This window comes from Crinia signifera, chromosome 3, assembly GCF_055691185.1.
Source record: "Crinia signifera chromosome 3, ASM5569118v1, whole genome shotgun sequence".
In the NCBI taxonomy this organism is placed as follows: domain Eukaryota; kingdom Metazoa; phylum Chordata; class Amphibia; order Anura; family Myobatrachidae; genus Crinia; species Crinia signifera.
This window is the reverse complement of record NC_139219.1, coordinates 80427006-80436526: the sequence shown is the minus strand read 5'-3', so window position 1 is coordinate 80436526 and position 9521 is coordinate 80427006. Positions and strand designations below refer to the sequence as shown.

At 43.0% G+C, this 9521-nt stretch overlaps 24 non-coding genes across 24 annotated transcripts; 20 read left to right on the top strand and 4 right to left on the bottom strand.

The window, feature by feature from the left end:
* The first annotated feature begins 76 nt into the window (after window positions 1-76).
* On the top strand, window positions 77-192 carry LOC146065023 (U5 spliceosomal RNA). Its single transcript, XR_014471935.1, has one exon. It is a non-coding gene; the product is annotated as a U5 spliceosomal RNA (small nuclear RNA).
* A 278-nt stretch (window positions 193-470) lies between these two features.
* On the top strand, window positions 471-586 carry LOC146065022 (U5 spliceosomal RNA). Its single transcript, XR_014471934.1, has one exon. It is a non-coding gene; the product is annotated as a U5 spliceosomal RNA (small nuclear RNA).
* Window positions 587-864: 278 nt separating this feature from the next.
* LOC146065566 (U5 spliceosomal RNA) lies at window positions 865-980 on the top strand. The gene has a single exon (XR_014472406.1). It is a non-coding gene; the product is annotated as a U5 spliceosomal RNA (small nuclear RNA).
* A 278-nt stretch (window positions 981-1258) lies between these two features.
* LOC146065706 (U5 spliceosomal RNA) lies at window positions 1259-1374 on the top strand. Its single transcript, XR_014472526.1, has one exon. It is a non-coding gene; the product is annotated as a U5 spliceosomal RNA (small nuclear RNA).
* A 279-nt stretch (window positions 1375-1653) lies between these two features.
* LOC146065021 (U5 spliceosomal RNA) lies at window positions 1654-1769 on the top strand. Its single transcript, XR_014471933.1, has one exon. It is a non-coding gene; the product is annotated as a U5 spliceosomal RNA (small nuclear RNA).
* A 278-nt stretch (window positions 1770-2047) lies between these two features.
* LOC146065020 (U5 spliceosomal RNA) lies at window positions 2048-2163 on the top strand. The gene has a single exon (XR_014471932.1). It is a non-coding gene; the product is annotated as a U5 spliceosomal RNA (small nuclear RNA).
* A 278-nt stretch (window positions 2164-2441) lies between these two features.
* On the top strand, window positions 2442-2557 carry LOC146065019 (U5 spliceosomal RNA). The gene has a single exon (XR_014471931.1). It is a non-coding gene; the product is annotated as a U5 spliceosomal RNA (small nuclear RNA).
* A 278-nt stretch (window positions 2558-2835) lies between these two features.
* Window positions 2836-2951, top strand: LOC146065678 (U5 spliceosomal RNA). The gene has a single exon (XR_014472502.1). It is a non-coding gene; the product is annotated as a U5 spliceosomal RNA (small nuclear RNA).
* A 278-nt stretch (window positions 2952-3229) lies between these two features.
* LOC146065017 (U5 spliceosomal RNA) lies at window positions 3230-3345 on the top strand. Its single transcript, XR_014471930.1, has one exon. It is a non-coding gene; the product is annotated as a U5 spliceosomal RNA (small nuclear RNA).
* A 278-nt stretch (window positions 3346-3623) lies between these two features.
* LOC146065518 (U5 spliceosomal RNA) lies at window positions 3624-3739 on the top strand. The gene has a single exon (XR_014472365.1). It is a non-coding gene; the product is annotated as a U5 spliceosomal RNA (small nuclear RNA).
* A 278-nt stretch (window positions 3740-4017) lies between these two features.
* Window positions 4018-4133, top strand: LOC146065834 (U5 spliceosomal RNA). Its single transcript, XR_014472644.1, has one exon. It is a non-coding gene; the product is annotated as a U5 spliceosomal RNA (small nuclear RNA).
* Window positions 4134-4411: 278 nt separating this feature from the next.
* Window positions 4412-4527, top strand: LOC146065016 (U5 spliceosomal RNA). Its single transcript, XR_014471929.1, has one exon. It is a non-coding gene; the product is annotated as a U5 spliceosomal RNA (small nuclear RNA).
* Window positions 4528-4805: 278 nt separating this feature from the next.
* On the top strand, window positions 4806-4921 carry LOC146065015 (U5 spliceosomal RNA). The gene has a single exon (XR_014471928.1). It is a non-coding gene; the product is annotated as a U5 spliceosomal RNA (small nuclear RNA).
* Window positions 4922-5200: 279 nt separating this feature from the next.
* On the top strand, window positions 5201-5316 carry LOC146065705 (U5 spliceosomal RNA). Its single transcript, XR_014472525.1, has one exon. It is a non-coding gene; the product is annotated as a U5 spliceosomal RNA (small nuclear RNA).
* A 278-nt stretch (window positions 5317-5594) lies between these two features.
* Window positions 5595-5710, top strand: LOC146065014 (U5 spliceosomal RNA). Its single transcript, XR_014471927.1, has one exon. It is a non-coding gene; the product is annotated as a U5 spliceosomal RNA (small nuclear RNA).
* Window positions 5711-5989: 279 nt separating this feature from the next.
* Window positions 5990-6105, top strand: LOC146065013 (U5 spliceosomal RNA). The gene has a single exon (XR_014471926.1). It is a non-coding gene; the product is annotated as a U5 spliceosomal RNA (small nuclear RNA).
* Window positions 6106-6384: 279 nt separating this feature from the next.
* Window positions 6385-6500, top strand: LOC146065011 (U5 spliceosomal RNA). Its single transcript, XR_014471924.1, has one exon. It is a non-coding gene; the product is annotated as a U5 spliceosomal RNA (small nuclear RNA).
* Window positions 6501-6778: 278 nt separating this feature from the next.
* LOC146065010 (U5 spliceosomal RNA) lies at window positions 6779-6894 on the top strand. The gene has a single exon (XR_014471923.1). It is a non-coding gene; the product is annotated as a U5 spliceosomal RNA (small nuclear RNA).
* Window positions 6895-7172: 278 nt separating this feature from the next.
* On the top strand, window positions 7173-7288 carry LOC146065009 (U5 spliceosomal RNA). Its single transcript, XR_014471922.1, has one exon. It is a non-coding gene; the product is annotated as a U5 spliceosomal RNA (small nuclear RNA).
* Window positions 7289-7567: 279 nt separating this feature from the next.
* On the top strand, window positions 7568-7683 carry LOC146065704 (U5 spliceosomal RNA). The gene has a single exon (XR_014472524.1). It is a non-coding gene; the product is annotated as a U5 spliceosomal RNA (small nuclear RNA).
* A 278-nt stretch (window positions 7684-7961) lies between these two features.
* Window positions 7962-8078, bottom strand: LOC146065927 (U5 spliceosomal RNA). The gene has a single exon (XR_014472733.1). It is a non-coding gene; the product is annotated as a U5 spliceosomal RNA (small nuclear RNA).
* A 278-nt stretch (window positions 8079-8356) lies between these two features.
* On the bottom strand, window positions 8357-8472 carry LOC146065752 (U5 spliceosomal RNA). The gene has a single exon (XR_014472566.1). It is a non-coding gene; the product is annotated as a U5 spliceosomal RNA (small nuclear RNA).
* Window positions 8473-8750: 278 nt separating this feature from the next.
* Window positions 8751-8866, bottom strand: LOC146065007 (U5 spliceosomal RNA). Its single transcript, XR_014471921.1, has one exon. It is a non-coding gene; the product is annotated as a U5 spliceosomal RNA (small nuclear RNA).
* Window positions 8867-9144: 278 nt separating this feature from the next.
* Window positions 9145-9260, bottom strand: LOC146065006 (U5 spliceosomal RNA). Its single transcript, XR_014471920.1, has one exon. It is a non-coding gene; the product is annotated as a U5 spliceosomal RNA (small nuclear RNA).
* Between the last annotated feature and the right edge of the window lie 261 nt (window positions 9261-9521).

Below are 9521 nucleotides of genomic sequence, written 5' to 3'. Positions count from 1 at the left end.
TTTCAAGTTGGGTGCTCTCATTGAGCTGAGTGAGGCCTGCCAGCACGGCACTCAGACGACAGGTGAAATCTTGGTTATGCTCTGGTTTCTCTTCAGAACGCACAAATCTTTCGCCTTTTACTAAAGATTTCCGTGGAGAGGAGCAAAACTGAGTTTTGTCTCAATTTTTGTGTGCCCCAGCTTAATGGGGTTTCTTTTCTCAGTTTAAAGACAGAATGAGGGTGCTTTCTAGAAAGTGAGCTCATTTGCATAGCGAGGACAGCATATGTCTGTTTCTTCCCATGCAGTAAATTCTTGACCGTGTTAATTATTTCCAAAATATGAAGCAATTGGTAAGGAGTGCCAAAGATTCCTACAGCAAGGGGAAGCCTGGTGAACAATCTGCTCTTTTTTATTTCAAGTTGGGTGCTCTCATTGAGCTGAGTGAGGCCTGCCAGCACGGCACTCAGACGACAGGTGAAATCTTGGTCATGCTCTGGTTTCTCTTCAGAACGCACAAATCTTTCGCCTTTTACTAAAGATTTCCGTGGAGAGGAGCAAAACTGAGTTTTGTCTCAATTTTTGTGTGCCCCAGCTTAATGGGGTTTCTTTTCTCAGTTTAAAGACAGAATGAGGGTGCTTTCTAGAAAGTGAGCTCATTTGCATAGCGAGGACAGCATATGTCTGTTTCTTCCCATGCAGTAAATTCTTGACCGTGTTAATTATTTCCAAAATATGAAGCAATTGGTAAGGAGTGCCAAAGATTCCTACAGCAAGGGGAAGCCTGGTGAACAATCTGCTCTTTTTTATTTCAAGTTGGGTGCTCTCATTGAGCTGAGTGAGGCCTGCCAGCACGGCACTCAGACGACAGGTGAAATCTTGGTCATGCTCTGGTTTCTCTTTAGAACGCACAAATCTTTCGCCTTTTACTAAAGATTTCCGTGGAGAGGAGCAAAACTGAGTTTTGTCTCAATTTTTGTGTGCCCCAGCTTAATGGGGTTTCTTTTCTCAGTTTAAAGACAGAATGAGGGTGCTTTCTAGAAAGTGAGCTCATTTGCATAGCGAGGACAGCATATGTCTGTTTCTTCCCATGCAGTAAATTCTTGACCGTGTTAATTATTTCCAAAATATGAAGCAATTGGTAAGGAGTGCCAAAGATTCCTACAGCAAGGGGAAGCCTGGTGAACAATCTGCTCTTTTTTATTTCAAGTTGGGTGCTCTCATTGAGCTGAGTGAGGCCTGCCAGCACGGCACTCAGACGACAGGTGAAATCTTGGTCATGCTCTGGTTTCTCTACAGAACGCACAAATCTTTCGCCTTTTACTAAAGATTTCCGTGGAGAGGAGCAAAACTGAGTTTTGTCTCAATTTTTGTGTGCCCCAGCTTAATGGGGTTTCTTTTCTCAGTTTAAAGACAGAATGAGGGTGCTTTCTAGAAAGTGAGCTCATTTGCATAGCGAGGACAGCATATGTCTGTTTCTTCCCATGCAGTAAATTCTTGACCGTGTTAATTATTTCCAAAATATGAAGCAATTGGTAAGGAGTGCCAAAGATTCCTACAGCAAGGGGAAGCCTGGTGAACAATCTGCTCTTTTTTTATTTCAAGTTGGGTGCTCTCATTGAGCTGAGTGAGGCCTGCCAGCACGGCACTCAGACGACAGGTGAAATCTTGGTCATGCTCTGGTTTCTCTTCAGAACGCACAAATCTTTCGCCTTTTACTAAAGATTTCCGTGGAGAGGAGCAAAACTGAGTTTTGTCTCAATTTTTGTGTGCCCCAGCTTAATGGGGTTTCTTTTCTCAGTTTAAAGACAGAATGAGGGTGCTTTCTAGAAAGTGAGCTCATTTGCATAGCAAGGACAGCATATGTCTGTTTCTTCCCATGCAGTAAATTCTTGACCGTGTTAATTATTTCCAAAATATGAAGCAATTGGTAAGGAGTGCCAAAGATTCCTACAGCAAGGGGAAGCCTGGTGAACAATCTGCTCTTTTTTATTTCAAGTTGGGTGCTCTCATTGAGCTGAGTGAGGCCTGCCAGCACGGCACTCAGACGACAGGTGAAATCTTGGTCATGCTCTGGTTTCTCTTCAGAACGCACAAATCTTTCGCCTTTTACTAAAGATTTCCGTGGAGAGGAGCAAAACTGAGTTTTGTCTCAATTTTTGTGTGCCCCAGCTTAATGGGGTTTCTTTTCTCAGTTTAAAGACAGAATGAGGGTGCTTTCTAGAAAGTGAGCTCATTTGCATAGCGAGGACAGCATATGTCTGTTTCTTCCCATGCAGTAACTTCTTGACCGTGTTAATTATTTCCAAAATATGAAGCAATTGGTAAGGAGTGACAAAGATTCCTACAGCAAGGGGAAGCCTGGTGAACAATCTGCTCTTTTTTATTTCATGTTGGGTGCTCTCATTGAGCTGAGTGAGGCCTGCGAGCACGGCACTCAGACGACAGGTGAAATCTTGGTCATGCTCTGGTTTCTCTTCAGAACGCACAAATCTTTCGCCTTTTACTAAAGATTTCCGTGGAGAGGAGCAAAACTGAGTTTTGTCTCAATTTTTGTGTGCCCCAGCTTAATGGGGTTTCTTTTCTCAGTTTAAAGACAGAATGAGGGTGCTTTCTAGAAAGTGAGCTCATTTGCATAGCGAGGACAGCATATGTCTGTTTCTTACCATGCAGTAAATTCTTGACTGTGTTAATTATTTCCAAAATATGAAGCAATTGGTAAGGAGTGCCAAAGATTCCTACAGCAAGGGGAAGCCTGGTGAACAATCTGCTCTTTTTTATTTCAAGTTGGGTGCTCTCATTGAGCTGAGTGAGGCCTGCCAGCACGGCACTCAGACGACAGGTGAAATCTTGGTCATGCTCTGGTTTCTTTTCAGAACGCACAAATCTTTCGCCTTTTACTAAAGATTTCCGTGGAGAGGAGCAAAACTGAGTTTTGTCTCAATTTTTGTGTGCCCCAGCTTAATGGGGTTTCTTTTCTCAGTTTAAAGACAGAATGAGGGTGCTTTCTAGAAAGTGAGCTCATTTGCATAGCGAGGACAGCATATGTCTGTTTCTTACCATGCAGTAAATTCTTGACTGTGTTAATTATTTCCAAAATATGAAGCAATTGTTAAGGAGTGCCAAAGATTCCTACAGCAAGGGGAAGCCTGGTGAACAATCTGCTCTTTTTTATTTCAAGTTGGGTGCTCTCATTGAGCTGAGTGAGGCCTGCCAGCACGGCACTCAGACGACAGGTGAAATCTTGGTCATGCTCTGGTTTCTCTTCAGAACGCACAAATCTTTCGCCTTTTACTAAAGATTTCCGTGGAGAGGAGCAAAACTGAGTTTTGTCTCAATTTTTGTGTGCCCCAGCTTAATGGGGTTTCTTTTCTCAGTTTAAAGACAGAATGAGGGTGCTTTCTAGAAAGTGAGCTCATTTGCATAGCGAGGACAGCATATGTCTGTTTCTTCCCATGCAGTAAATTCTTGACCGTGTTAATTATTTCCAAAATATGAAGCAATTGGTAAGTAGTGCCAAAGATTCCTACAGCAAGGGGAAGCCTGGTAAATAATCTGCTCTTTTTTATTTCAAGTTGGGTGCTCTCATTGAGCCTAGTGAGGCCTGCCAGCACGGCACTCAGACGACAGGTGAAATATTGGTCATGCTCTGGTTTCTCTTCAGAACGCACAAATCTTTTGCCTTTTACTAAAGATTTCCGTGGAGAGGAGCAAAACTGAGTTTTGTCTCAATTTTTGTGTGCCCCAGCTTAATGGGGTTTCTTTTCTCAGTTTAAAGACAGAATGAGGGTGCTTTCTAGAAAGTGAGCTCATTTGCATAGCGAGGACAGCATATGTCTGTTTCTTCCCATGCAGTAAATTCTTGACCGTGTTAATTATTTCCAAAATATGAAGCAATTGGTAAGGAGTGCCAAAGATTCCTACAGCAAGGGGAAGCCTGGTGAACAATCTGCTCTTTTTTATTTCAAGTTGGGTGCTCTCATTGAGCTGAGTGAGGCCTGCCAGCACGGCACTCAGACGACAGGTGAAATCTTGGTCATGCTCTGGTTTCTCTTCAGAACGCACAAATCTTTCGCCTTTTACTAAAGATTTCCGTGGAGAGGAGCAAAACTGAGTTTTGTCTCAATTTGTGTGTGCCCCAGCTTAATGGGGTTTCTTTTCTTAGTTTAAAGACAGAATGAGGGTGCTTGCTAGAAAGTGAGCTCATTTGCATAGCGAGGACAGCATATGTCTGTTTCTTCCCATGCAGTAAATTCTTGACCGTGTTAATTATTTCCAAAATATGAAGCAATTGGTAAGGAGTGCCAAAGATTCCTACAGCAAGGGGAAGCCTGGTGAACAATCTGCTCTTTTTTATTTCAAGTTGGGTGCTCTCATTGAGCTGAGTGAGGCCTGCCAGCACGGCACTCAGACGACAGGTGAAATCTTGGTTATGCTCTGGTTTCTCTTCAGAACGCACAAATCTTTCGCCTTTTACTAAAGATTTCCGTGGAGAGGAGCAAAACTGAGTTTTGTCTCAATTTTTGTGTGCCCCAGCTTAATGGGGTTTCTTTTCTCAGTTTAAAGACAGAATGAGGGTGCTTTCTAGAAAGTGAGCTCATTTGCATAGCGAGGACAGCATATGTCTGTTTCTTCCCATGCAGTAAATTCTTGACCGTGTTAATTATTTCCAAAATATGAAGCAATTGGTAAGGAGTGCCAAAGATTCCTACAGCAAGGGGAAGCCTGGTGAACAATCTGCTCTTTTTTATTTCAAGTTGGGTGCTCTCATTGAACTGAGGGAGGCCTGCCAGCACGGCACTCAGACGACAGGTGAAATCTTGGTCATGCTCTGGTTTCTCTTCAGAACGCACAAATCTTTCGCCTTTTACTAAAGATTTCCGTGGAGAGGAGCAAAACTGAGTTTTGTCTCAATTTTTGTGTGCCCCAGCTTAATGGGGTTTCTTTTCTCAGTTTAAAGACAGAATGAGGGTGCTTTCTAGAAAGTGAGCTCATTTGCATAGCGAGGACAGCATATGTCTGTTTCTTCCCATGCAGTAAATTCTTGACCGTGTTAATTATTTCCAAAATATGAAGCAATTGGTAAGGAGTGCCAAAGATTCCTACAGCAAGGGGAAGCCTGGTGAACAATCTGCTCTTTTTTTATTTCAAGTTGGGTGCTCTCATTGAGCTGAGTGAGGCCTGCCAGCACGGCACTCAGACGACAGGTGAAATCTTGGTCATGCTCTGGTTTCTCTACAGAACGCACAAATCTTTCGCCTTTTACTAAAGATTTCCGTGGAGAGGAGCAAAACTGAGTTTTGTCTCAATTTTTGTGTGCCCCAGCTTAATGGGGTTTCTTTTCTCAGTTTAAAGACAGAATGAGGGTGCTTTCTAGAAAGTGAGCTCATTTGCATAGCGAGGACAGCATATGTCTGTTTCTTCCCATGCAGTAAATTCTTGACCGTGTTAATTATTTCCAAAATATGAAGCAATTGGTAAGGAGTGCCAAAGATTCCTACAGCAAGGGGAAGCCTGGTGAACAATCTGCTCTTTTTTATTTCAAGTTGGGTGCTCTCATTGAGCTGAGTGAGGCCTGCCAGCACGGCACTCAGACGACAGGTGAAATCTTGGTTATGCTCTGGTTTCTCTTCAGAACGCACAAATCTTTCGCCTTTTACTAAAGATTTCCGTGGAGAGGAGCAAAACTGAGTTTTGTCTCAATTTTTGTGTGCCCCAGCTTAATGGGGTTTCTTTTCTCAGTTTAAAGACAGAATGAGGGTGCTTTCTAGAAAGTGAGCTCATTTGCATAGCGAGGACAGCATATGTCTGTTTCTTCCCATGCAGTAAATTCTTGACCGTGTTAATTATTTCCAAAATATGAAGCAATTGGTAAGGAGTGCCAAAGATTCCTACAGCAAGGGGAAGCCTGGTGAACAATCTGCTCTTTTTTTATTTCAAGTTGGGTGCTCTCATTGAGCTGAGTGAGGCCTGCCAGCACGGCACTCAGACGACAGGTGAAATCTTGGTCATGCTCTGGTTTCTCTTCAGAACGCACAAATCTTTCGCCTTTTACTAAAGATTTCCGTGGAGAGGAGCAAAACTGAGTTTTGTCTCAATTTTTGTGTGCCCCAGCTTAATGGGGTTTCTTTTCTCAGTTTAAAGACAGAATGAGGGTGCTTTCTAGAAAGTGAGCTCATTTGCATAGCAAGGACAGCATATGTCTGTTTCTTCCCATGCAGTAAATTCTTGACCGTGTTAATTATTTCCAAAATATGAAGCAATTGGTAAGGAGTGCCAAAGATTCCTACAGCAAGGGGAAGCCTGGTGAACAATCTGCTCTTTTTTTATTTCAAGTTGGGTGCTCTCATTGAGCTGAGTGAGGCCTGCCAGCACGGCACTCAGACGACAGGTGAAATCTTGGTCATGCTCTGGTTTCTCTTCAGAACGCACAAATCTTTCGCCTTTTACTAAAGATTTCCGTGGAGAGGAGCAAAACTGAGTTTTGTCTCAATTTTTGTGTGCCCCAGCTTAATGGGGTTTCTTTTCTCAGTTTAAAGACAGAATGAGGGTGCTTTCTAGAAAGTGAGCTCATTTGCATAGCGAGGACAGCATATGTCTGTTTCTTCCCATGCAGTAAATTCTTGACCGTGTTAATTATTTCCAAAATATGAAGCAATTGGTAAGGAGTGCCAAAGATTCCTACAGCAAGGGGAAGCCTGGTGAACAATCTGCTCTTTTTTATTTCAAGTTGGGTGCTCTCATTGAGCTGAGTGAGGCCTGCCAGCACGGCACTCAGACGACAGGTGAAATCTTGGTTATGCTCTGGTTTCTCTTCAGAACGCACAAATCTTTCGCCTTTTACTAAAGATTTCCGTGGAGAGGAGCAAAACTGAGTTTTGTCTCAATTTTTGTGTGCCCCAGCTTAATGGGGTTTCTTTTCTCAGTTTAAAGACAGAATGAGGGTGCTTTCTAGAAAGTGAGCTCATTTGCATAGCGAGGACAGCATATGTCTGTTTCTTCCCATGCAGTAAATTCTTGACCGTGTTAATTATTTCCAAAATATGAAGCAATTGGTAAGGAGTGCCAAAGATTCCTACAGCAAGGGGAAGCCTGGTGAACAATCTGCTCTTTTTTATTTCAAGTTGGGTGCTCTCATTGAGCCTAGTGAGGCCTGCCAGCACGGCACTCAGACGACAGGTGAAATCTTGGTCATGCTCTGGTTTCTCTTCAGAACGCACAAATCTTTCGCCTTTTACTAAAGATTTCCGTGGAGAGGAGCAAAACTGAGTTTTGTCTCAATTTTTGTGTGCCCCAGCTTAATGGGGTTTCTTTTCTCAGTTTAAAGACAGAATGAGGGTGCTTTCTAGAAAGTGAGCTCATTTGCATAGCGAGGACAGCATATGTCTGTTTCTTCCCATGCAGTAAATTCTTGACCGTGTTAATTATTTCCAAAATATGAAGCAATTGGTAAGGAGTGCCAAAGATTCCTACAGCAAGGGGAAGCCTGGTGAACAATCTGCTCTTTTTTTATTTCAAGTTGGGTGCTCTCATTGAGCTGAGTGAGGCCTGCCAGCACGGCACTCAGACGACAGGTGAAATCTTGGTCATGCTCTGGTTTCTCTACAGAACGCACAAATCTTTCGCCTTTTACTAAAGATTTCCGTGGAGAGGAGCAAAACTGAGTTTTGTCTCAATTTTTGTGTGCCCCAGCTTAATGGGGTTTCTTTTCTCAGTTTAAAGACAGAATGAGGGTGCTTTCTAGAAAGTGAGCTCATTTGCATAGCGAGGACAGCATATGTCTGTTTCTTCCCATGCAGTAAATTCTTGACCGTGTTAATTATTTCCAAAATATGAAGCAATTGGTAAGGAGTGCCAAAGATTCCTACAGCAAGGGGAAGCCTGGTGAACAATCTGCTCTTTTTTATTTCAAGTTGGGTGCTCTCATTGAGCTGAGTGAGGCCTGCCAGCACGGCACTCAGACGACAGGTGAAATCTTGGTCATGCTCACAAAAGCTGGGGCACACAAAAATTGAGACAAAACTCAGTTTTGCTCCTCTCCACGGAAATCTTTAGTAAAAGGCGAAAGATTTGTGCGTTCTGAAGAGAAACCAGAGCATGACCAAGATTTCACCTGTCATCTGAGTGCTGTGCTGGCAGGCCTCACTCAGCTCAATGAGAGCACCCAACTTGAAATAAAACAGAGCAGATTGGTCACCAGGCTTCCCCTTGCTGTAGGAATCTTTGGCACTCCTTACCAATTGCTTCATATTTTGGAAATAATTAACACGGTCAAGAATTTACTGCATGGGAAGAAACAGACATATTCTGTCCTCGCTATGCAAATGAGCTCACTTTCTAGAAAGCACCCTCATTCTGTCTTTAAACTGAGAAAAGAAACCCCATTAAGCTGGGGCACACAAAAATTGAGACAAAACTCAGTTTTGCTCCACTCCACGGAAATCTTTAGTAAAAGGCGAAAGATTTGTGCGTTCTGAAGAGAAACCAGAGCATGACCAAGATTTCACCTGTCGTCTGAGTGCCGTGCTGGCAGGCCTCACTCAGCTCAATGAGAGCACCCAACTTGAAATAAAAAAGAGCAGATTGTTCACCAGGCTTCCCCTAGCTGTAGGAATCTTTGGCACTCCTTACCAATTGCTTCATATTTTGGAAATAATTAACACGGTCAAGAATTTACTGCATGGGAAGAAACAGACATATGCTGTCCTCGCTATGCAAATGAGCTCACTTTCTAGAAAGCACCCTCATTCTGTCTTTAAACTGAGAAAAGAAACCCCATTAAGCTGGGGCACACAAAAATTGAGACAAAACTCAGTTTTGCTCCTCTCCACGGAAATCTTTAGTAAAAGGCGAAAGATTTGTGCGTTCTGAAGAGAAACCAGAGCATGACCAAGATTTCACCTGTCGTCTGAGTGCCGTGCTGGCAGGCCTCACTCAGCTCAATGAGAGCACCCAACTTGAAATAAAAAAGAGCAGATTGTTCACCAGGCTTCCCCTTGCTGTAGGAATTTTTGGCACTCCTTACCAATTGCTTCATATTTTGGAAATAATTAACACGGTCAAGAATTTACTGCATGGAAAGAAACAGACATATTCTGTCCTCGCTATGCAAATGAGCTCACTTTCTAGAAAGCACACTCATTCTGTCTTTAAACTGAGAAAAGAAACCCCATTAAGCTGGGGCACACAAAAATTGAGACAAAACTCAGTTTTGCTCCTCTCCACGGAAATCTTTAGTAAAAGGCGAAAGATTTGTGCGTTCTGAAGAGAAACCAGAGCATGACCAAGATTTCACCTGTCGTCTGAGTGCCGTGCTGGCAGGCCTCACTCAGCTCAATGAGAGCACCCAACTTGAAATAAAAAAGAGCAGATTGTTCACCAGGCTTCCCCTTGCTGTAGGAATCTTTGGCACTCCTTACCAATTGCTTCATATTTTGGAAATAATTAACACGGTCAAGAATTTACTGCATGGGAAGAAACAGACATATGCTGTCCTCGCTATGCAAATGAGCTCACTTTCTAGAAAGCACCCTCATTCTGTC